The following is a 26,487-nucleotide window of genomic DNA, read 5'->3' on the forward strand; positions in this document are numbered from 1 at the left end:
TTTTTTTTTTTCAAAAGGACTTTGTAATTAATACCCATTAAAAAAATTAACCTTGAAAAAGGTTCTGGATTACGTAGCTTGTATACCTGTGGAGTTTAAGGCTTTGCCTTTTGTGATCTGTGCCAGGAGTGCTTTAATTTTCTTAAGTTCACTGGTACATACTTTCTTTTTTTTATTTATTTTTTTTTTACTAGCACTGGTCATGGTATCTTCTGAAGCCAGAAGGGGAGAGGAGTCCGCTCAGGAGCCCAATGGGAATTCTGAAAGTGAATGGAAGGACTGAAATCAAGATGCCAGAAACACATATGTGGAAAGGGGTAAAGTGAGACCTTATCTGGAGAGAGGATCTTCTGGGGAATGGAAGGAGAAAGAAAGCTTGGAGGTGTCAGAAGCTGCAAGGGTGCTCAGATATGTCAGGGTGTATGAGAAACTGTATAAAGGAGGAGAAACAGAGAAAAGTGGGTGATATGGCCAGCTCACGGGGCATACAATGGAGTAGGAAAAACAGACGAACGATGAGAGGAGCAGTTGCCATGAATAGCAAAGAAACAAATGTGAAAGAGCTGGAATAGTCATCTGAAGAGCTTGAGACTTATGGATGGCTTGCAGGCACATGAAAATACAGGGAATGCAGAAAGCACGACCAGCTGCAGGTTAGCAGGATCGGGGGCTCCCATGAGCTAATCAGAGGCCTGAGCAGGTTTTCAGTGTTTTGTCCTTTGTTTACATAGCGTTGTGGATGGGTGAGGAGGCAGTGCCTGCTGCTCGGTATGAGGGAACAGTCTTGATGGTCCGGGAGCATTCTGCCTGGCAGCCCAGTGACAGCGATCACTGCATACCCGAGGCAGCTGCTCCAGAAGAGCCACAGAAAAGCCTGAAAATCTACAGCCCTGAGAAAAACTAAAATTGATAGTTGGAGGGACGGTAAGGTACCTCTAGCATAGGAGCTTGGAAGTAGTATTCTTATTTGCATCCAGCTGGCCAAATATGCATACACTACTTATTTAATCAACTTAGTTCAAGTAATAGAACTAGCAATGCAAACCAAGTGGTTAAGAGTTATGATGGTTGGTTGAATCACTGAGTATGCTTATGACCTCAGAGCTATGAATAACCCGAGCTGTGGGGATGATCCTAATTACAACCTTACTAGATATGCAGTTACCAATATCTACTTCTGAGCTAAATTTTGGAACACAGACTGTTCCTCTGTTTTCAGTGAAATCTAACTCTTATATATAAATACATTACTAAGTTGTGATAAAATGAAAAATAAGTGAATTCTTCAGTAAATAAAATATAACTTAAAGTATTTTCTTTGAAAAAGTAAGAAAAAACCCCAGACAAGTTTCATAAAAACCAAAGATTATTGGCAAATCTGAAAAATAATTACTGTTTCTGTGAAACAGAACAAATAGCAGCAGAAAGTTGACCATGGTGGCGTCTCCTTAATGACTAAAAAATCTTAAAGATAGTAAGGCAGAAAGGAAACTTTTTACCGAAAGCCCTGGATTAAAAGTGTCCTTTCAGCCTACGGGCATTTTATACCTTATGCACGAGACGACTGCTTTCTAGCAGAACATTTTGTAGGTAAGGGGGCCATCCTGAAGGGCCATCCTATGGGCTGATGAGGCTCTAGATGCAACAGCTGCCCATTCCTTATGCCACCCACATGAACAAGTCTAACGTGCCGGACTTCCTGCTAGCGTTCAGAGAGATTGCATATACGGTGAATTCGGCCTCCCTGAGAAGTGAGATCCCTGTATATCTGCAGTAGGTTCAGGGTGGCTGACACTGAGCGTCATGTGGCTTGGCCGTGTGGTTGCATGGCTGCTAAATCTAGTGCAAGACGGGCAACAGGAGCCCGGGGAGATGGTGAGCAGGCCTCCCTTTTCAGTTACAGCTTGCTGTTAGGCCAGTTTCGCCGTAACATGAAACTCCAGCATGAGTCAGGAACTCATGAGCACTAATCATGGCTCTGATATCAACTCCATCGGTGGCAGCAAGCAGCTTATTTAACTGCAGGGTCAGTGTCTGTCAAGTATAAATAGTAGTAGCTAGGTACTTGAGAGCACTGTAAGGTTCAGTTAGATAATGTTTACCAAGTATTAATTAAGTATTTTAATTTTCAAAGTGTTGATTAAAAATGCCTGAATGTTGAGTTGTCATGTTCTAGTTGTACACTGTCACATATCCCAAAGGTTTATTCATCCAATAAGCAACAGGGCACAGGTTTATTTATCCAAAAATCAAGGCAGCACAGCATGTGGCCCCAGTGTGTTACTGAAACCTGTTATCATGATGCAGTTACTTATTTTTGAGGAGAGAAGCTTTGATTTGAAAGAGCTGTTTTGTCTCCTGCAGATACAATCTGTCATGATTCAGTTTTGCATATGTAACATATATATTTGCCATGTCAAGCAGCAACATCTGACTATGACTTTAGTACTAATTCTGTATTAGTTTTCCTCTGTTGTAACAGAAAGACTTTGCAGAGATTGCATTTAGTATTCAGAAAACCCGTGTAGTAATTGCCTTAAAAACGAGGGACATCTGTAGCTTCAGCCAAGTAACTGGCTGTTCACAACTGTGATTAAAGGCTGCGGTGCAGCAGTGATGGAGGTCCAGGTAGCTCCTCAGCATTTGTGTGGCAATAATCTGCCTGGGTGTTAGGTTGAGACACTAAAAAGTTTAAGGAGACTCAGGCCTCTTTTGGGATTAAAGGACATACAATGTGGACTGTGGGGCCAGAAAGTTGATGTTGTAAAAGGCAGGCATATCCACATACGATAAGCTGATAGACTGTATCTGCCACTGAAAATTTCCAGAAATACAAAGCATCTCTGTGGTTCAGCATGGCTCAGATTTAGTTTGGCTGAAATACTGTATTTAGACTCAGGCTTCTTTGCTAGATGCATTTCCCTTCTTTATGAAGTACTCAGTCTTAGTAAGGGGCTCAGCTGGTCCACTGCGTTGAGTGTATTTTGTATTTCATCCTTTTACTTGAAAGGATAACTGGCAAATCTTTGTACAATATCTTTCTGTCAAATCTCAATTACATGAATAAACAAAATTGCTTGTTACCAAATATACTGTTCTCACTGATGTCTATCTCATTGCACACCCTAAAGAAAGTGAATGTACTAGCCATAATGAAACAATGGCGGTTAGATTGATGTTTGGACAATTGGAAATTTAGCTGTGCGTTGGACTTCCGATGATTGTTCTTCACTTGTGTCTTTCTGAAATTTAGAGTTATGTCAGTGAAGTCCCACAGAGGTCAGGAAGGTTTAAGGTACCTAGACATTCAGGTTTTACAGCAATTACCCACAGGCAATGTATATGCCAGCAGTTTATTTTTCAGTGGTAAGATGTGCATAACTTTTCAAAGTCCTGACAGTCTAAAAAGTGAACTTTTGGGGACTCCAATCTCTTCCTTCTCTTGCACCGCACAAAATGTTCACAGTAAATGTCCCAGATTTTAAAGTCGACATAAACTGCATTATGTTTAGGATGTGTAAGGCTAGATATTTAAATACGGAGAATCAGACTAAGTTATGCCAAAACCACTCGAATTTGTGCAATCCTTTATCTATTTTGCTTGTGCAAATGCCTATTTTGCATGCATACATTTGCAATACAAATGCAGCTTGAGTGTGTTCATATGAAAATGTGGCATTATGTAGGAATTTATATGCAATGATACATACTATTTTCAGGAAAAAAATTTGTAATTGTGATCATCTCTTTCACGTACAGACTGCTCTTAAAACAAGAAAAGCTGTGCCTATATGAGGAGCTTTCTTTGATAAATGATGCATTGGATAAAATTCAGGTACCTGCTGAGGAAATAGCCTGTTTATAGAAATAGAGTTATACATCAGCCCAGCTATCTGACAGAAAGTAATAAAAGTAGATTGCCTGCAAGGTCATCTGTGACTCAGATATTAGACAGAATATGGACTGTGTAAGTCAGCTGTGAGGCTGTGGCAGAGAACAATGCATACTTCATTGAATCTGTACCAAAAGATGTGTCAAATATCACACCTTTCTCCAGACAGAAAAAATTCAGTAGGTGAAGGAAATATTAAGCGTTGTACTTCACTGCATATTATGCACAACTGGCTTAACCGGTTTTTCACTGTGTGATATTTCTAAAATTTTTGTGAAATGTTCAGTAGTTGCACATGCATCCAAACAGATACATATTCTAATTTGTAAAATGATGACAGTTATTTACTTAATTTGCAAAATTAAATACTTAATTTGCAAAAGTAGCGGGTGTAGCTTAAGTTAGACTGCTGTTTCTTTTGTCAGTTTTTAGTGAGACACTAGGCAGAACCTGAAATCCTTACAACCATTGGCAGACACTTACAACGTCTGCTGCTTAATGAAGGAGTAAATTGTGTCATAAATCTCCTATTTTTATTCCTGTTTCGTCCCTTCCAACCCCTAACATTCTGTGATTCTGTGATTCGCATGAGGAGTGCAAATCACCTTTCAAACTTACAGGTTTCTGCCGTCTCCTTCTTCATGTGTTATCCATATGTATTGTAAAGGATGCCATGAAATAATGTAATTTGTCCAAGACCAAATATCAGAGATGTTCACACCATCAGATCTTTGGAATATCTATTTTAAGGATGAAATTTGAGGGAATAACTGAGGACCAAATGCACATTATCATTAAAAACAAATCCAAAAATACGTGGGGAATCCAGAAAAAAAAAAAGGAAGTTGAGTTTCACAGAACAAAAAGTTTATTCCTGAGAGACATGACCATGACTTGGTTAGTATGTACCTTAACAGAGGTGCTTCAGCTTATTAGAGCCTGGGGATTTGCCAGTATTAAAAGATGTATACATCCTGTGAGGAATCAAGCATCTGTTTGTACTTTTTCTAGTTGTTACCTTACATTTATAACTTTTTTTCACTCACCCAGCATTTTGGTTTGTAGGAAATCCTTTGCCCTGAGCTAACAAAAGAAGATGTTTCCATACGTGCCTGATGATGCAGCACAGAAGTCTCGTTGTTTTCAGTGGGACTGCTGTAATGCTCATCAGTTCATCATTGCCTGGGACTTTTCTGCTCTGGTGACACGTGCAGACTTGTCCTAAGTGAAGTAATCCACTGTGTCCTGCATCTTGGTTTGTGTCTTGTTTTGCCTTGTGTTTGCTATAGCATATAAGATCTATGCACCATTTTTAAACTCTGAGGTCTTGGTGCTTTTCTTCTCTTAGCTTTTTGGGGGGTTGTGTTGTTTGGGGTATTTTTTTGTGGCATACAAGAGTCTAAATTTTCTCTTACTTCTGCAGTGCTGTCATTACCAGTGGGCAGGCTTCATATATTTAATGATCTGTACGACTTCCTTTGTTTTAGTTATTTTGCCAAAGATTAAACATTGGCTTTCCCGGGGCCTGAGAATTTTGTCCCAGGTCATAACCATGATTTTTCTTCATTTAAGCCATCGAAAATCCAAGATGAGTTCATCAGTTGTAAATCAGTCACAAACTTCTCATAGCATCTTTTTTTTTTTTGGTCTGCGTTTAAAAATATGCTGCTTGGACCTTAAGGCAAACTTCAGATGTCTGCAGTTTCACCATTAGCTCCCTTCTGACTCTTGACTCTTTCCTGGCAGCTAGTTGCTTACAGTTGTGGAGCAAGTCATTGTTTAATTTATTCATGTTTCATTTTTAAAAGAGTGTCAGTGCTGAAAAGTCCTAACTCAGTATTTCCTTAGTTATGCTCACAATACTCTGAATTATTCAGTAAACACTCTGTGTCAAAAATGTCTGGCAGAGGTCCCTTTCATCCTCAGCCATCATTCTGACAGCATCTAACCTACATTGCATGATGGAGATACCCAGCTTAGTTCCAGCCTGAGCAGGTATGTCTGCACCCTGCCTCAAATAATGAGCAATTCAGTCTTTTCATTCATAGGGACACAGTTGAGCGGCTCCTGCTTTTGACTCTGGAGTTTGATTGCCACCAGTTTAAGTATCTCTGCACTATGCTTTGTTGTATGGGATTGCCTAAAGAGTCTATTTGTTGAGGTCAAATTGGCTTTCAGAGCCCACCTGAAGTGTCGAAGCATTACATCTCTGAAACCTCTACCTCCTGTCAAATACAAATGAAATCAGCCCTTTTATTCTAATGCTGATGATGAGCAAGAAGAGGGCAGATGCACGGACGTCACCGCATATGCCTCGTTTCCTTGCAGCACTAAGCAAAGGTGTCTGACTTCCAGCTCAAGGAATCCCGGAACACTGCAGAGATCATACACATTGCGTACACTGAGTGAGTTCACCCAGCAATGAAGTATTGTGGAACGAGGAACTCATTAGGTCTGGACATTAACAAGGGACAGCAAAAAAAGAGTATTTTATGCAAACATGCAAGCATGTTTAATGAAAGAGAAGTCAGATGCAGACCCACTATCATAGATCCTCCAAAATCAAGGGACAGCATAAGAAGTGTGTTATGTTGGTCTTGTACAGACATCCTTGAAGATTTCACACTTAAATGAGCAGATCACAAGGAGTAATTTAGCCCTAAGACACAGTATAGCCACACTGGTAATTAGAATGTACAATTAGTTTCTATCTTCTGCCAGAAATGTCAATGCAGTTTAGTGATTTTTTGGGAAAAGTTTGCACAGCTGCTATTTCATTTACCTATTAGATTGTGGGGATTTTTGCTTTTTGAATTCAGCTCCAATATTCGAATCCCCAGAAGAATTCTTAGCAACAAAGTAATATATCTAATTCAGTTTATTTTGGTTTGGAATCTGTGATAATCTTCCAAAATAAGCCAGCCTGTCCATATTTTGACACTTTGTGTGGTGGTGCACGCACTAATTCAAATGCATAACAACAAAAGGAATTGTAACTATTTTTTGGTTTGAATAGCTGAATTCTTTAGTAAAAATTTTGATCACTAAGAAAATTTTCTGTACCTCAAGCTTGCTTAAGATCCATGAAAAAAAGAATTGTAGGGTATAGAAAAACAACACAGGATCAGATGTGTGCTCTGAAATGTGAAATTCTGTAAACACATTTTTATTTGGATTCCATTTTAAATTTCAGCACAGATGGAGCCTGTGATAATTCAATAGTGGTGGTATTTTGTCTTCATCTTAAAGCAGGATCTGACATGTTCTTCGCTTACAGTAACTGCTGAGGAGAGCTTAGGTTAATGCGTAAAATAATTGGTTCTCTGAACAGTTGGACACAGTCTCAATGAGTTCCAGTTTCAATATCAGAGTTCTTTTAATCAGAGGGAAGTTCAGCCTATTTCTGATGCTCTGTATGCACTGAAAGTGGTTGGAAAGAAAATGCTTTGAACAGTGCAGTGTAGAAGCAAATGTTCAATGTTATAAATAACATATGATTGGACAAATATACTAAGCTTGTAGAGCTTATTTATGTTGAAACGTGCGTCAGGGTGCACTATGGACTTTTCTGCCCCGATTTCAATGATCTCATTCTTCTGTGAGAGGACCTTTTTAAAGTAAAAATTCATTTCATGCAAAGAATAAATACATCTAGAAAAATAATCATTTTTTTTATTCAGGCCAAAGTTCTCTGCTACCTATTACCTACAATATGAAAAAATGGAAACTTATTACTGGTGGCTTAAAACATTTTAAAAAAATGAGGTAGATCCAGCCCCATCTTTTTGAAACTTACATGGTGTGTGTTGACAGCTTGCTATAGAACACACCTAAACAAAAAGAAGACAGATACTTTTTTTCCTGTAGTCGTTACCTGTGTTTGAGCATCTTAATTTTCCTAGAATGATTTAAAGGCAATGAGAGAGTCACAGAAGGTTTACAGTGTCTTAAACTATTGTGGGAAAATTCGGATAACAGAGAGGAAAATTAATTTTTATTTAAGTGCCTATAAATTGCTTTTGATTTGTTAATGCTTATTTAGCTTAATGTAAATCAGACACCTAGCAAATAGATGGGGTGTTCTTTCTGATAAAAAGAATTGCCATTTCAGTTTTTCAGCAAAGATCTGGCTTAGGTTGGTCCCCTGTGGAGGGCTCGAAGGTGCTTGCTAACCTCATCATCCCCTTATGCCAGTCACCTTCCAGTCTGGCCGCTCACCTGTCAGAACTTCAGTGCTGACATACGGATTTTTGTCTCATGTTGTTTATGTATTTGCCTCATGTTGTTTATATACTGCTTGTTATCACTGTAAGAGTAACAGCTTCCTAGCTCATGCTTGCTTCCTGAGTTTGCTGCTAGTATTTACCTGCTGTGTATCTGTACTTCTGCTAGTGCTGGAGAAGTATCTTCCTCTCAGAATAGACCAAGTCAGGTTGGAAGGGAGTGCCAAAAAACCTCTGCCTCTGAGGGCAATGTCTGATTGCACAGAGCACTCAAGTTCTTGTTTCCTATCAGTATCAAACAGGTCCCCTTGGAAACTGAACCATGAGCAATGAACATCTTCTTGTCCTGCAACCCCCTGTGATAAGGGGATGGTTAAGGCAGCTGACATACCTATGTGCAAGCAGTGCTGCCAAACCAGACATCCCTGCCTGAATGTGCTCTGTTGGGTACTTGTGAGTCCTGCATTCTACCAATACTCCACAAATACCAATGCTTTTGAAGGTAAAAGGCCTTTAATGCTTGGTCACTTAAAGTTTGTCTTTTCTACTGTCTCATAGGACCCTTGCAAAAGATTAATTGTGGCCCACAACTTGCTTGTGAAAAAGACATCACTGTAGACAGTTTAAGTGATTCACCAAAGGCCACAAAATGATTTTACGGCACCTGAGTCTCTCAAAGAATTATGCTTTACATTATCTGGTAAAGCAATTTGATTTTGTTTATATTGTAATTTATCTGTATTTTTAAAGTGGATCAGGAGGACAAGAAATCACACCCGGCACTTTCAAAGTGCTTTATGAGTATCAGCCTTACTAAAAGCCACTAGGGTGCGCGTTCTAAAATGACTTAGGAGCTTTTGAAAATCCTCCTCTGTAAACACCTTAGCATTTTTCCTGATGAAGTTCCATCTCACATACCCTCATAAATGTCTGCAAAACCACCTCATTCTCTTTTCATGACTCTCCGTCAAACTACCTCTTGATGTGATACCTACAGAAGAGCTCCACTTTGCTTTCCGTAATCATTCCTTTCTTTACTGGACTTGATTGTCTTGTTATTACCTCCATGCTCCATCTATTTGTTATCTCTACTCTTTTGGCTCATATGTCTGTTTTGTGCTTTTACAGCATGTACTAGGGCATGGTTTGCTTCACAGTGAACATTTCCAGCAATGACAAAATAATAATGCACCAACTTTGCACAACAGGGAAAAAGTAAGTGAATATTACATGAACATAGGTGCATCTGGCAACATGTAAGCAGGGAACCCCACCCACACAAGGACTGTTTGCCACTGCAGTGCTAGGAAGAGCTTCAAAATGGGGTGGAGGTTACCAGTCTTATTCATAGGTTTGCCCTAGTATGCAGGCTTATGTCCTGACAGTAAGATTGCAGAAGATATGCCATGAAAAGATGTTTCATTACAGTGTGTGTTGGGCTTACATGGCAAGGTTTTGGTAGCAGCAGGGCCACAGGGGTGGCTTCTGTGAGAAGTTGCTAGAAGCGTCCCCCATGTCCGACAGAGCTAAGAGATGCCAGGTGGCTCCAAGATGGACCCGCCACTGGCCAAGCCCAAGCCCATCAGCGATGGTGGTACTGCCTCTGGGGTAACATATTTAAGAAGAAAAAAAGACCTGCTATAGCAGCTGCAGCTGGAGAGAGGAGCGAGAATATGAGAAAGAAACAACCCTGCAGACACCAAGGTCAGTGGAGAAGGAGGGGGAGGAGATGCTCCAGGTGCTGGAGCAGATATTCCCCTGCAGCCTATGGTAAAGACCACGGTGAGGCAGGCTGTCCCCCTGCAGCCCATGGAGGTTAATGGTGGAGCAGGTATCTGCCTACACCCCGTGGAGGACCCCACACTGGAGCAGGTGGATGGCTGAAGGAGGCTGTGACTTTGTGGGAAGCCCCCTCTGGAGCAGGCTTCTGGCAGGTCCTGTGGAGAGAGGAGCCCGTGGTGAAGCAGGTTTGCTGGCAGGACTTGTGACCCTATGGAGGACCCACACTGGAGCAGCCTGTTCCTGAAGGACTGCACCCAGTGGAAGGATCCATGCTGGAGCAGTTCATGAAGAACTGCAGCCCATAGGAAGGACTCACACTGGAGAAAGTAATGGAGAGCTATTTCCCATGGGAGGGACCCCATGCTGGGGCAGGGGAAGACTGCGAAGAGTCCTCCCTCTGAGGAGGAAGGAGTGCCGGAAACAACATATGATGAACTGACTGCAACCCCCATTCCTTGTCCCCCTGTGCTGCTGGGGGAGGAGGGGGGTGTGGTAGAGAAAATTGAGGGTAAAGTTAGGCCCAGGAAGAAGGGAGTGGTGGGAGGAAGGTGCTTTTAAGATTTGGTTTTATTTCTCATTACCCCTCTCTAAATTAGTTGGCAATAAATTAAACTAATTTCCCCAAGTTGAATCTATTTTACCCATGACAATAATTGCTGAGTGATCTCCCCGTCCTTATCTTGACCCACGAGCCTGCTGTTATATTTCCTCTTCCCTGTCCAACTGAGGAGGGGAGTGATAGAGCAGCTTTGGTGGTCACGTGGCATCCAGCCAGGATCTAAAATAGGGAAAAGATAACCATTCTAGTGCCAGTGACACCCTTGTCAGCACAACAGAAATAATCAGGATTCCAGTTTAATGAGATATTGTAGAACGTGAGAATATTTTGAAGTGCTAATGAAAAAGAAAAAAGTGTTATGAGCGGTAGAAAATGGTAATTGGTAGATAGTAACACATTTAAGGAATAGTGAGTTTCATATGAAAAAGCATTGTAAGAATGTTGATTAGCTTAACTGGGACAGGAAAGATTTGCAGAAAGAAGGGATTCAAAAGAAGAGCAGACTTACTGCTGTCCTTGCAAAGTACTGATTAATATTAATTAGAACTGAGACAGGACAAAGCTTAGGGCATGCATAATAGCACAGCTCCTTTTATGTGCAACATAATTCCTTTCATGTCCATGCAGCCAACAAAATATCCTCTGAATGGCATTGACCAACACAGGTGAGGGGTAGGTGAGCATAGTATTGCAGAACATTTGGAAGAATTACTAATAGCAGAGCACTGTGCATTGTACCTAAGAGTACATGGGTAAAGTGTTCCTATCCCAGCTGTTGGTTTACGTTGTCCTCTCTGCGTGCTAAGCGACATGGTGCAGAAGCTTACTGCCCACAGGAAAGTTACATTCAATTCTCGTTTTGCCTAACCATTAGCATGATATTTAAATCCACCACCATACCTTAGTTTTTCACATGAAACTGGGACTTTGTAATATGATGCTTCTGGCATGTCTTTGTGCATCATATTTATCTAGATAATAAGGTAGTCCTACTGGCAGGAGCTTTCAGTAACTAACACAACTGGATCCTAGTATGGGCTGATTGAGTACGATTCAGGTCTTAAACTGCCTGTTACAACCTGCCCTCTGCTCTGAGCAGCTGCTGTGCCTTTCCCAGTTTCATCTGAATTAAAATAACATGATTCTTAAGTAAGGTCTATAATCCCGCTTCTGGATCTGGAGCAATAGCGGTAATCTGCTTTCTCAACAGGCCCCAAACAAGTGTGGCAATAACCATGAAACCATCTTTACCTTTTGGGGAAGACAGTAAGAGTACAGCCATCCTGGCTATAGATGTAAAACAGGGAAACAGTGAGTGATAACCTCAGCTTCTATCTGGATGTAGTTAGTAAGATCTGTCTTGTTCACACTAATCACTGGCAAAATACATACCATCTTCAGGAAGCAGAGTTAGATCCACTTTTTCCCTTAATGTCCACAGACTTCTCCGTTAATGTGACAAATTTGTAATTCTGCAGATTCTGGGACTGCAGCTTCACTGTGAATTTCGTGCCCTTATTTTTTTTTCAGCTAAGTAGGAATTCCATTTAATCTCAAAATACTCTAATACCAATTTGTCAAACTCGATGCAATGAAAACTTTTTCTTTTATTTGTTTTTTATTTTACGTTATTTGTGATACTGAAAATACTTTTTAGAAACACATTTAACAGAAAATGAAGATTTTTTTATTCAGAACCATCTAATGCCATTGCCCAAATACCTTATCTCGCTTGTCATTAACATAATTAATCTCTTAAAACTGAAATAAATTACCGGATTCATCCTAATCATTATTCTCTGATTTGTCAGCTGAAGTTAGACCACATTTAATGGTAATGCTCTGTAAAATCTGACATGCTGGGAATATATAACATATTTCTGAAGGGCATGATGATAATCAGATTTGTCTAGACATGTAAAACACATTTTTGATGCAGTGAATTCCTCCAATTAATTTCATGAGTCTTTGAGACTCATGATAATTTAACTCAGATGTAGTGTGGGAATTAGAAATTGTGATAGCCATAAAGTTTTTAGCAGAAAAGCCACTGCTATCTTAAAATAATAAGGCCATATCACCACGTGTTGTAAATGATATTGGTGTGTTATTTACAGTATTTAAAGTATTCACTAAGCTTTTTACTTAATGCAGGTACTTGTTTGTTGGAAGAGACGTTAGCCAATGCAGTGTACCGACTTGTTACTTAGTGGCATACTTTCTTCTGATACTCATGCAACTGTGAGCTTTTTCAGTTCATTGCACTTCTTTTTATTCTGATGCAGCACATGCTGGCTGCAGCGGGAACCAGCGCTTACATGCAGTCCCTCTCCGGTGTAGCTGAGGAGCAGCAGAGCAGGTCAGGATATCCATGATTTTCCGTCACAGGTCTGTTTGGTAGGAAAGTAATGTTGTCCAAAACAGCACCAGTAAGCTGGTCACGTGTTTTAAACTTGCAAAATGAGAGGTGCCACAATGCCAGTTTTTAAGGTGGTCAGTGGTGTGGTCAGTCCCATGGTCAGACGTCTGCGTGTTGCCACCACTTCAAAACCATGGAAAAACCCACTCTTTTTCAAGGCTGTCTCTTCAGTTCCCCTTGCTTTCCTCCAAAGTCTGATGTGCAAGCAGCTGGCAGAAACACGCCTCTGCTGATGAATGTGTTCATCTGACGCACTGATGACATTTCATTTGTCAAGCCAAGCTTTTTCCCATCCCAGTCTGTGTTTGGAGTGAGGATTCTTCATACCTCATTTCCCCAAGTGGAAAGAGAGGTTTGTCTTTCTCTCTTTCTTCCCCCCTACAGACTGTCCACAGACAAAATACAAAATGTGAGCTGTCACGGGAGACCTGTGTGTGCCGAGCTGTGGGGGGCTGAGGGCAGTCTGTCTCCACTGTTTGCCTGTCTGTCCCCATCAGTCAACTTGTCTGTCTCCACTGTCAGCCTCTACAGGAGCAGTGGCTGACTGATAAAGATAGGCTGGTTCATGGAAAGGACACCCCCTGTACCAGCAACACCCCAGCTGGGCTCGTCTCCAGCCCCCCACAGCTGTCCTGCTCCTGGCTAGGATGGTGGGATGAGCCCTGGCTGCCAGACCCTGCCCTGACAGACCTAGTGTGGGTAGCCCCGATGCCCCCAGCTCCCATCCCTAAGGGAGCAGCCAGCTCTTGCTGCAGTCAAAAAGAGACACCTGGAGAATAAGGGCTTGGAAGTCACGGTGACATTTAAAAAACAAATATCCATCACTGAAACTCATATCTGTTTTTTTCTCCCAGGAGAAACTTATAACAACCTGCTTATTCAGCTTAACTGTGACAATGTAACTGCTCTTTGCTGCTAATAATAATTACAGGGAAAGATTACATAAAGAAAATAGTGTTTGTCTTCCTTTTAAAGGTGTGGCTTGAAAAGTTTTGATGTGTGAAATCCAGTTCTAGCTGGGTGCTGTCTGACTTCCTGAGTAAAATAAGTTCATCAGGGAAGTGTGGTTAAAAATCAGGAGCAAAAAGTGTGACCTAGAAGCCACAGGGTAGACAACACAGGAATTAACTGGAGAAAGCTCAAAATGGTTTAATCTGCTGGGGGTTGACCATAGGAAGAGTTTTCCAGGATGCTTGTCTGCTTGTCAGGGTCATCACCAGGAGACCTCTGTAGGGGTCTAAATGCCAGCCTGTCAAGCCAGAGTGCATGAGCAGGGAAAACAAGACAGGAGGTGAAGAGGTTGCCACCATCATTCCCCAGTTGAAAAGTAAACTGTACAAAGGGGACAATTAATTTATTGTAGAAAGGTAAAATATCTCAGTAGGATAAAGAAGGAGAGAATCTTTTAGGCAAGACTGGAATGATTGTTTCTCAAAGAACAGATGAAAATCCTAAAGAATGATAGAAAATGTAATCTGAGGTTTTGACAGTCTGGGCTTGAGCTCTTATAGTGCATTGTGGGACAAACGAGTCTCCGAGACTCTGTGGAGAGTCTCCAAGTATCTGCAAGACAGTTTGTTCTCTGCAAGGATGGAGAAGAGAAGGAGCGTTCCCACTGCAGGTGACGTTTCTCAGCACAGAGTCTAGCTGTACCTCTGCTCAGGGAACATAGTAGAACAACAGGCATAGCCAAAGCTAAGGCACACAACGTGTCTTCCCCTTCCACCCCCATGTCCACGCATGGATGTCAGTATCATTACACCTGGGGAAAAAAAGCCTGACTGGAAACTTCCACTTGTCGACTGTCTTCCTTCAGCAGTACCTTGGTTTGTTCACCTACCTGGCTCCTTGCTTGTGAGGTGCTGCTAAAAGGGTAGTCACATCTCCCCTGGTGAATGTTTCAGCACAGAAGGTTTGAAGATACAGGTGTTTTTATTGTGAAGTTAGCACCTTCCATCTTGAATGTATGGTGCCAAAATAGCAGTTCCCCACATCAGACACCATATGTGAGCCTTATCCTAAGGGGGGGAGGCGGGGTTAGGGGAGGGTGCAAACAGTTTTCCCCCAGTTGACAGGAAAACTTGGGAATTTGAGGTAGCTCCCCAGGGGAGCTGAGTATCATTCCCTGGGAAATACTGGTGGACCTTAGCAACATCATCAAAATCATTAAAAGTTGTTCTCTCTCACGATTAGTCTGAACTGTGGGACTTATCAGAACTTTTCTGTGTTTCTGTAGGAAGTCCTGAGCTATGATATTCTTCATACTTGCTGGAAGCAGAATCACGTCTGCAACATAAAAGGCAATTAAGCTCCTTTTCCTTCAATTATATAGTTATAATGCCTTACTCTGGTGTTCATATAGGAATATATTAGTAATGGAAAGTACAATTATAAAATCTCTTGAGTTGGTGCACGAATAAAGCCATCAAATAAGACAAAGTGCTAATAAAATCTTACACAACTTAGGGAATATTACTGTAATAACACTGAATGAAGAATAAGTCATACATGACAAAAATACAGTAATATAATAAAAATAATATAACTATAGTTAAGTATTACTTAATTAAAGCCCTCTCCCTTAATGTCATTTGATTATGCTCCCATTCCACCGGGGGTCAAATTCATCCCTGATGTGACTTCAAGAGAGTTCTAACAGATGGATTTTTGCCTTTGATTAGGGCTACTCAGAAGTTTATGTCACTCTGCTTCTGAAGAAGTTCTGAACACCTTCATTTGTCATTTGTGTAGTTTTTCAGGCTTATTAACGTCATGTCCCTGTGTGTCCCTGCTCCTGTCCTTGAATTTCTTCTAATGATACTGGCACTCCTACAGAAACAGAAATGTTTGCTTAAACCCAGGCAGCAGAGTCTTCCTGTTATCTCGGGAATACTCGCATCAGTAGATGGGGCTGTACCACGCAACAGGAGCTCATTTAGCCACGCTGGGTACATCCCCATTAGCACAAGCATTACATTAATACAGATCAGGGGAGCGCATTTGAAGAAAATCTTCTGCCAGTTGTCCCTCCACACTGTGCTTTGGTCCACACCCCAGAGCAGAGGGGACAGCAATCCTGTGTGATCCTGAAGGGACAAGACCTTTCTATTGGCAGTGGCAGAGCAGAGTATTACATTAAGGAGCTACCAGCAAGAAAGACTGCTTGCTGAACGTGCTTGAGGTAAAACTGAGGAGAGGTTGATCAGAAATCAATAAGCCATTCTTTGTTTAAATGCCACCTTTGTCTCCTACTAATCAGCTTGCCGACTATTTCATAACTATGAAATTGAGCATTTTCAGTGTTGCCCCAGGATGCATTAGCTATTGTCAGAGGTCTGCATGTGCAGATTACTTTTTTATTAGGTGTGTTTTCTGCCTTCTCACCAAAGTAAACAAACCATCACTTGAACACATTGAATTCATTTTATGTTTGTTTTGGTTACGTGGTAATTTATTCTGTATGACTGCTGGTGTTTGGGTTCTGTTAGCTGTTAGCTGTCTGCGTTCCATTAGTCAAACAATGAGTAGGCTACCTGGAGCTATCTCCCCTAGCTTATAAATGACTTGCTAGCATTAAAACTTTATTTCTATCAGTTTTACTAGTCCCTTTCACAATTTCCGGTTCTGTTAGGCCATGCTGAAGCCTTCTTTTTTCATATGAGTGTATCTCCAGCTCCACAGATATTGCCTTATGATGTTGAGACCTGGTATTATTTTTACTGCTTTAGTAGCTCTCAAGAGGCATGGTGCCCTGTACAGCAAGCAGTGGGACTTACACAGTACATCCTGTAAGTTCTCTTGCTTTTATTCTGATCGCACAGCAGAACATGTTGAAACACAGTATTTAATTTGCCTCCTCCTTTCTTGCATATATGTACTGGACAGATGGATGTTTCAATGATTCTTCCACTCTAACCGCAAAAACCTTTCCCTGTTCACTTTGCTGAATTTATTTTATTTATTTTTTTTTTATTTGCTTGGTTATTTGCCGCTCTATTTAGCACGTTCTTGAGCTTGATTCTTCACTTCCAGGCTAATTACTTTACAAGGTGCAATGGCTAATCTAAACTGTTACATCAAACTGCCAATACCTAGATCCCATTTTTTTCCCTTACAGAAACAGCAAACCAAACATTCAACAGAAAAAAAAAGAACGTATGGGACAACTCTCATTCAGCTGTCATTCATACTGCGGTGTAAACCAGGTGACAAAGATCAGAGATCAATGGAGTAGCACACTGCATGTCCCACGTCTTTTTGAGTTTTCCTCAACTCTTTCACTTAATTATCTAAGTGCTTCTTTGCCACAATAACATCTGAGAAGATCTATACTTACCCACTTTTAGGTATAATCTCAGTTACATGAAATACTGCTTCAGCAATGTTTTCTTTTTAAAAACAGCTGCTCCCTTTTGCTGCCATTCCATATTCCCTTGGGCTATATGAGCTTTATGCAGAAAGTAACTTAGCATGTCTCAACTAGTGTTTTTTCTCCTCGTTTTCTGAGAGGCATTAACTTCTTTCCAGGGACTTCAGACTGATTAAGATATCTTAATCTTCTCTTTGCTAAAGCATTCAGACTAAATGATGTAGATCTAAGTATTAGCAATGAAAACTTGTTTCCCTGCCAACCAGGTATGTATTGCAGTAGGCTGATTAAAGATGACAGTATGCAATCGTGAAAGCTATGTGTCAGCAAAGCCTCAGTTGACTTACAGCCCTTAAGGTTACTGTGGTGGTTTGGTGTCTGGCGGGGTTTTCGTAGTGGGGGAGGGGGCTACAGAGGTGGCTCCTGTAAGAGGCTTCAAGAACCTCCCCTGGCTCCAATTTTGGACCTGCCTCTGGCCAAGGCCAGACCAATGGCGCCTCTGCAAATAACTATTTAAGAGTGAAAGAACCTGTGGTTTTGTTTTGTCTGTCTGGGTTGGTGAGCTGGAGAGAGAAGGGGGATGTGAGAGAGGCAGCCCTGCCGACACCCGGGTTAATAAGGAGAGGGGGAGCTGTGCTGGTGCAGGGATTCCCCTGCGGCCCATGGTGGGGTGGCGGCTGAGCCCCTGCAGCCCCTGGAGCCCAGCGGTGGCCCAGAGGTTGCCCTGCAGCCCATGAAGGTTAATAGTGGAGCAGATGCTCGCCTGCAGCTGGTGGAGGACCCCAGGCCATGACTCCGAGGCAGCCCGCGCTGGAGCCGCCCGTCGGTGGGAGGGCGGCAGCCCCGGGAGGGAACCGCGCTGGGGGGTTCTGGGGAGCTGCGGCCCCGCAGGAAGGACTCCCGTTGGAGCAGTTGGTGGAGGGTTGTCTGCTGTGAGAGGGACCCCGCAGTGGGGCAGGGGAGGGCTGCGAGGGCCCCTCTCCCTGAGGAGGAAGGAGCAGCGGGGACACCTTGTGCCGGCCGGACTGTGACCTTCATTGCCTGCCCCCTGCGCTGCTGGGGGGGAAGAGGGAGCAGAGCTGAGCCCGGGGAAGATGGGAGGGGTGGGGGGAAGGGGGGTTTTCAAGGCCTGGTTTACCTCTCATTATCCTTGATGGTGGTAGTTGTTCGTTAAATTTATGTTGTTATCCCCAAGTTGAGTCTGTATTTTGCCTGTGACCGTGATTGGTGAATGAGCCCTCTCTGTCCTTTGTCTTGACCCTCAGATCCTTTTGGTTGTATTTTCTCCTCTCCATCTCTCAGGGGACAGGATAGGGGCGAGCGAGCGGCTGCATGGGGCTTTTTTTGCGAGCTGGGTAGGCTCAAACCACGATATTTACATAGTTGCAAAATACATTTTGGAAGAAATTCTGGATGCAAGTAGCAAGGACTATTGCAATGCCACAGTTGTCTAAAGCAACAAAAGTGGTCTCATGTTGGACCCAGGTTTTGCCTCAAGCACTGGTAAAGGGAGCCAAAAGAGTGTGTGGCCTCAAGGAAGGCACAACTTACAGCAAGGGAAATTCTACATAGACTCTAGGAAAAAAATGAGGTTGGACAATCATTGAATCAGGCTGCCCAGGAAGGACGTGGAATCTCCGGAGATATTAAACATTGGACTGGACATGACCCAGTAACTTGGTGTAGTTTTGAAGCTGGATCTGACTTCGAAGTTGGTGATGCTTAGTGCAGTGGACCAAATGACCTCCAGAGGTCTCTTCTAACCTACATCATTCTGATACTGTGATTATAAAACATCTGATGAGCTGGGATGAGAAAGTAGAAATTGGGAGGGTGAAGGGGAAAAGACAATGATAGTTTTGCTGCCTACTGCAAACATTTTTCTTACTTTTTTATTCTGTATTAGGCTATTACAGAAAGATTAAGAAAATGATGCTATGGCCAGATGATTCAGATACACAGTGCTTATGGTAGTACAATGGCAACACATTTCAAAAAAAAAGTTTTTATTTAAGTATTTGCTCTTCTTAGCTTGCATTTTCCTGAATCTCGTTGAATCTCACACCATTAAGAGCTAGACCTGTATCAATACAATCTTGAAATGTAGCAGAAATATGAATAAAGATAGACCATTTAGAATCTGTCTTCCAAAGAGAGTTGTCTGTAAAACAAAGTCAAATGTACTAATTATGATATCTGCTTTTGTCATGGTTGAATCTTTTCTGTGGAAGCAAAACTAAATGGGATTTTCAGTATCTTTGGTACCTGGCTTATGCCTCACCACTGACATCCATTCATATTGATTTTCACATCCATCCATCAATCAGTTGTTTTGTAACTGAATCTGCAAATTCTGGCTTAAAACCATATATTTTGGGATGGAACTGTGCTTTAAATGGGAAGTTGCAACTAAGAGCAGAAGAGAAAGTCAGAAACTACTATGGTGATTATGCTGATTTCCCATGTTTGTCTTGTTTCTTTATGAGTCTTTGAAAACGCTGCTTGAAATCCTTGGGCAAGGATGGTAGAATGGTGGTCAGTGATCTAAAAATAGCAAGGAGAACATGCGCAGATTTAGCAGTGGCACTGGTGATTCATGATTTATCTGATTCTTCCACTTCAAAAAATATTTTCTTGCGTCTCTGCATGGCATCATCTTACATCTTCTCTCCAAGAACTACTGTATTAAAAAATCAGTAGAGCATAAAGTTGTTCCATTTTTGACATAGTAGGAATCCAGATTTTTCTGGATTTCTTATTTTTAGGGTCTCTGAATAAGATCTCTGGCTTATATTGTACATTTATAATATTTTCTTTTCCTTTCTACAATACTCTTATGCTAAGCTAAGAGGGGCTATGTGAAAAGACCTGTAGTAGTAAAAATTGAATTTATTTATGCTCCAATCAGTATTTTTCTCAGAAATGCTGGATGAACATAGCAGCACATTACAGCCTTTCACATACATGCAGACAAAGAATATATTGTCTTTCAGTGATCAGTGTAAGGGAAACTCACTGAAGTGACATTTCACTGTAAATTTATGTTTTATTAAAAATCTGAAATGCTCTGCTAAAACACTTTCCTCTTTCCTTTCCCTTGTGCCTTCACTATCCAGGTATAATTCTTTTCTTCCTTATATGAAAACTCTCTGTGCCATACAAACTGTGAGAGCATTACCATCAACGCAGTTACCACAACTTCTCTGATTCTGAATAAAGGATGAAGGCATTGAAAGCAGAGGGAAATAACTACTGAGAAGTAATTTTAATCTACTTAATTGTACACAGCCAAACAACAGTTACTAAAATGAAACTCCAGTGTAGTATTTCTAGCAGATATTTATGTTTATGGTTCTGTGTCTATGTTTATGGTTTAGTGGTTAAACCAGTAAATACCACCATCTCTCTAGAGACAGTGAAACTGAGCTGTCATTTTCACTCCTCGGGGTGATGCTCCATTTCCATTACCAGCAGAAGAGTTTCTGAAAGGAAGGTGTATGTTCATCGGGATCACTGTGCTGTTGAGCTTCCTGTGGGATGTAAAGGGCAATCCTCCAGGGCAGTCCTCCCCAGCCAGTATTTCCAGCTGGGCTGGGCATGTGCTGTAGGAAAGGCCCTGAGTGTCATCCAGAAATACTTATTTCCATGATTTTGCACAGGAACTGAGGCTCCATTTTTGTTTGAGTAAGGGTATTGGTGGCCGACTCATTGCAATGCAAAAGCAAGTCAAGAGCTGTCCTGATTATTATGTTTTCAAACCGGAATGGTTGGCTTCTGATTGCCCTAAGACCAGCTATTGTGATTTGTGGTCAAAACTTAACCTTGATCCCATCAAAGACAGTGAGGGTTCTGCTGAGGATAGGAGGACTTAGATTTTAAACTTAATGGCAAATATTTTCTCTCACCTGACTAACCAACTGACAGGAGAATAAAGGGATTAGAGCCTAGGGGTGGGAAGGTCAGCTATAGCTCTGTAACTTCTGTCATTCTCCCTGAGTTTGTTAATTAAGGGAATTTTGGAGGCTAAGAAGCTGTTAAATGAAGAGCTACAACAGCTACTCTCCCTCCGGAGTTCCCTCTTGCTGAAGAGGGCTCCCTCCTCCCTCACTGCCAAAGATTGTTTTAGGAAGGCCCTGCAGTCCTCTACTGTAATTGTTAGCTTATTCAGTGGAGTTCTTACATAGTTTTTTTAGAAGCTACTAAAATGCATGTGTATATAGCCCTGGAGCCCTAGTTCCTGTCTTTGCATTTACAGGAGCGGCTGTGCTTAATTAACAGTTATGACTGGCATGCAGAAAAATAACACATAAAATCAGAGGTAAATAAGCATACTTTCATCCTGAGTCTGTGTGGAGAAGTAGCCTTTATAGCTCATTAACAAAGTTTCTGCTGCATATATCTCTGCTTGATAACAGATCACAGCCAGAGATGTAAAGGCTGTAACGAGTGACGCTCCTGCACTACTGAGCAGCCTGCACTGCCACTGACGAGTGAGGCATGCAGGGCTCTCAGGACCTTACAGGCACCAATCTTTAATAAGTATTTCATTTAACAGTACATCAGGCTTCTGTCTTTGGATTCCAGAGCATGTGCTCTTCCCTGTTAACAGCTCTAGAGTCTGACATGGAGAAAACTTGCTTTTATCACTAAAATTCAGCATATGTGACTCTGATCACACTTCAGGAGTGGATTTGTTGCTGAAGTAGGAATTATTTTTGTAATCACATTTTCAGAGAACTAAGCTAGAAATTATTTAATGTTGGCAAAGTAGACATATTTTTGTGGTTTAGGAAAGACGTCATGTTTCTATGGTTCTTGGTGATAACAACCCAAAGATACTGGTTTTGTATATTTGATATAAAAAATTAATTCCTTTTAGCATATCCCTGCAAATGAGTGCTGAATAAAATCAAAAGAGAATGTTTGCCTTTTTATAAATACATGGATTGGTTGGCATCGTATGTTCCATTAAAAAGAAATCAAATCAAACGCTGCTTTTGTCATCATCTGTTTCTAAGAGTTCAAATGACTTATTATTTGAATCTCAATAGCAAAAAGTGCAATGCACCTTTTTCTCCCAGTTCAGTCAGCTTTCCATGAGGTGTAGCTTGGCCTTCAAAGCCTACACACTGGTCATGGTGCATAAGAAGAAGATGACCTAGCTAAAGTTTCATAATCTTGTCCCAAGGGTCTGTAATTCCTATGGCAGGAGAGAAGGAAGTAGAGGAGGAGAAATATTTTTCATTTATAAACCAACACATCTGATACAAATCTTTTGGAGGCAATAAGCTCGATTCCTATTGAAATCAGCTGGAACTGCATGTGTTTCAGAGCCTCTTGTAGCTGGTTGCCATGTTGAACCCGTCTTGAGGGCCTCCTTTGTGCTACAGAGTGGTTGGGTGCTGATGTATTTAACTTTCACTGTGTCATTTCAAATGCTTCCCATGAGCTTGGGCACTGAGGTGATGCTTTATGACAGCAAGGTTCCCATGTAACAGAACACAAGATAGGGATGGAAAATTGTACTGAAAATTCTTTATTTTTCTCTTTTTTTTTGAAACATAGGGTTCTGGGGTGTTTGCCTTAAAAAACAGTGAGTGAAGCCCTGTTATTTATCAAATCCAGATACAATGTAACTAATTACAATTGGAAAATACCTTGGTCATAGTAACTTCTCCTCCAACAAGAAAATCCTGATCCTATGTCAGAAGCCTCCAAGCCATTACTACCTGGCCCAGCGGTAAGGTTGCGGGCTGAGACAGGGACTGCTTTTTGTTCTGTTGTTGTAAACATCTAGCAGAGTTAAGTCATAATTCCACAGCAGTTTGATATTAGCACTGATGTTGATAGAGTGCTTAGTGGCAAATAACATACAGATGGAACATATCATCTGTGATGCATCTTTTTATCACCACAAGCATTTTTGTGTGATGTGGTTAGGTTCTTTTAAATGAAGGCTCATTTTTATGACCTTTTTTTTTTAATTATGTGCCAACTCATTTTTTCCTTCTCTCTCGTGATCAAACACTGTATTACTGTTATAGAAACATTTTAAATGATAGTAATTTGAATGATTTTATTACGAATGTTATGTGTAGTTTCCCTTGTTCTTTCTATTTATATGTCTGATGAAAGTCTATAGTAGAGTGATTTACTGAATGTGTCTGAGGATTATACAATGATTATTAATCAGTGTCTTGTGTTGCTGTTTTAGCAGCAAAATGTGAAGTACAAAAATTCAATATAAGGAAATATATTGAAATTTCCTTAAATCATATGGAACATAGCTATACTAATCATAATAGATGATAGAATAGATGGATGAAATAGGCTGAGTTTATCTGCAGGCAGGTGCAAGTCAGTTAATCAAGAAAGTATGTTTACTATATCTCTGTTTCTGCTATCCAGAAGCGAAAACCCCAGAAGGAAAAAAAAAAAAAAAAATCTAATAAAAAAATGCTTCTTTTTATAGCCATTTTATTTCCCCTTTCACAAATCTCTGTAATCCTCTTCAGCGATGTGTGTAGGTGTTTACAAATACTCTGAAGGAGCACCTCCTGGAAGAGCTTCTGGCAGCTGGGAATTGGCTCCAGTGCACACAGCAATGTTATCAGTGCTGTAGGTTTAACTGCAGAACTTCATGCTTTCAGAGAGCAATATTCAAATGACTTGTCAGGATAAACTTTGTATTATGCATTAGCTGTAAGAAAAGCTGGTACTGGAGCGAGAGTGCAGTCTCTGTACAAATATCTCTTTCTCCTTTTCCTGGCCTTCTCAGAAGGGTGGAGACATAAATATTTGCACTTTCCCCCACAGATTTCGAGGGGTGAGAGACTGCAGTGAAAACTCACTTCTTCTTTTTATGCTTTTGAGTGTAGTGAGACAGTGACTCTAAAAATCAAAGTTTTATGAGGTAGTTTGTAAACTTTCAAGTATTACTGGATCAAATCTATTATTTTTGGACTCTACCAGTAATTCTTAGTCTATGACCCATACAGACCAGCTTATCCGCAGTTGCCTGTAGTCATGTTTTCCTACTCCAATTCAGACAACTAAAACCCTGCTGAGTACTTCCCTTACAACTGTCCTTCACATAACCAGCTGCTGCTTCTGTGACCACCTTTATGTGACCACTGTAGGATTACAGCACAGGTGTACAGGTGTGTGCCTACAGCCCCATCTTTTGCAGTTGTGCAGTGAGATGAAGTTGTCAACGTTCACTTAGGAAATGTTAACGGATACACATAATCCTTGTGAATACAAAGAGTATCTCTGAAGACACAACTCAAGTGTGACTCATGAATACAGTGACCTTCTGAGGATGTGGAAAGGTGGCTTCAGGTGGTACCAGTTGTCCCTTTCATTGTAACTGGCTCCCTCTACTGTGTTAAGGGAAAGGCAGGATCAGGTATGTGTGATGGCCATAATGTGGGAGTGTGCAGGGAGAAACACTTTGCAGATTCCATACAAGGCCCAGAATTGTGGAAGGATATTTACAAAATAAGGGACATGTGAACAATCCAGCCTTTTCAGAGAGCCTGGGCTGGGACATACCGGAACTGCGGAAAGCATAAACAACTTCCGGTGCAGAGGGCATCAACATCTTGCAGGTGCAGAAGAAGGGACAGCCGCCATTAATGACACAGTTTTAATTCCTGAAGAAGATGGGTGTGAACATCTGTGAACGTGACTTGAACATGACTCGCAATATGGCCAATCGGGTTGGACTATGGGCCGATTATTTGCGATGAAGCCAATCAGTATTTATTGGGTGTGGTCGAGGGTTATATATTGCACTGAAAAACACGGAAATAAAGGTTCACTTGTTAGATCACATTGATCGTGTCAGTGTCCTCACGCAGCTCCCGCACGGAATGACATAATTTTTGCTCTGGAAACACTTTAAGTACAACATAGAGATGTTCTGAGAGGCACTTTGCTTGCAGACTGCTGAGGCAGAATTGGTGGACTGAGGGCTGGTAATAGAAGAAATAGCTGGAATAATATGAAACCCTAAAGTACAGTAACGAGATGTATTTTCTCATGTAAAAATTTTATGGTGGCTGTTTTTTGGAGAAGGATGAAATCCCAACTGAATCGCAATTGGCAGTTTGTTATAGCAGTTCATCCTGAATTTCTTGTAAACTGAGACAGGGTTGTTTTGGTTGAGGGTAAACAGTCCCCCAAAGGGAAGAATGGTACTAACTCGCTTCTAGCTCTAAATCAGAAAGAATTGCCTGTTGTCCTTCTTTAACTGTAATTTTATTCTAATATCGTTCAATCCTTCTGACTTCAATCTTTTTTCTCCAGATAATTTTAAAGAAGCACATATACTCAAAGCTAATAAAAATGTTTTATTGAAACAGTTTTTCTAAAGAAACAAATTTTTGTCTAGTAGTTCTTCCCTCCCCATTATATCTTTTATGTACATAAAGTTTTGAAGAAACTTTATTTTAAACTGAGGAGAATTGTTTTGGAAAACATTTAAATGTCTTGTTGAACAGCTGCAGAATGAAGTGTCTTCTGTTTTGCTCTTATTTAAAATGTCTTTGCATAAATTAATGGAATGCAAATATAATTTATTGACATATTTCGACTGTGAACTTGGGTTACAAAAATTTTGATTATTGAAAAAATCACAACAATTTGCCTTTTTCTCCCAGCTTAGAATTAAACCACTTCATTTTCCAGTCACCACTACGTACTCTTCCTTTAGAAAAAGAAATATGGAAACGGGTAGGCATAACAGCTACTGAAATTCTCCGGGATGCCTCTTAAATTTTATTTCCTTTTCTATAGTTTCCATCAGTTGTGGTTACATTTGGTTTTTTTGTGCTTTGGGACAAAGGACATACTTGATCATGGCAGCTCACTATTTTACAACACCAACAGCAGCAAAATGTTGACTGTCACAAAATTAGACCAAAAGCCCACAACATTAAATGATAATAATCCCTGTCTTTTTTGTCTGTCTGCTGCTCTGTGCACTCCCACCAGCCTGGCCCTGGGAGATTATTATAATTTTGCCAGTGTTTCCAAATTCAGACTGAATCGGTTGCCGCTCCCCCACAGTGGGTTTACTACTGGGAGTTTTCTGGAGGACTCCGCACTCTCTCGTGCTTGACACTGCACAAACACACAGCAAGAGCTTGTGCCTGACCTAAAAAACTACCTCAAAGCTGTGCAGGCAAATATGTGAAGCATAAGATGGAGCTGAGACTAATTTATCTAGTGCGGTGACTC

The sequence above is a fragment of the Leptosomus discolor genome, chromosome 4 (assembly GCF_034619465.1).
Source record: "Leptosomus discolor isolate bLepDis1 chromosome 4, bLepDis1.hap2, whole genome shotgun sequence".
Taxonomy (NCBI): Eukaryota; Metazoa; Chordata; class Aves; order Leptosomiformes; family Leptosomidae; genus Leptosomus; species Leptosomus discolor.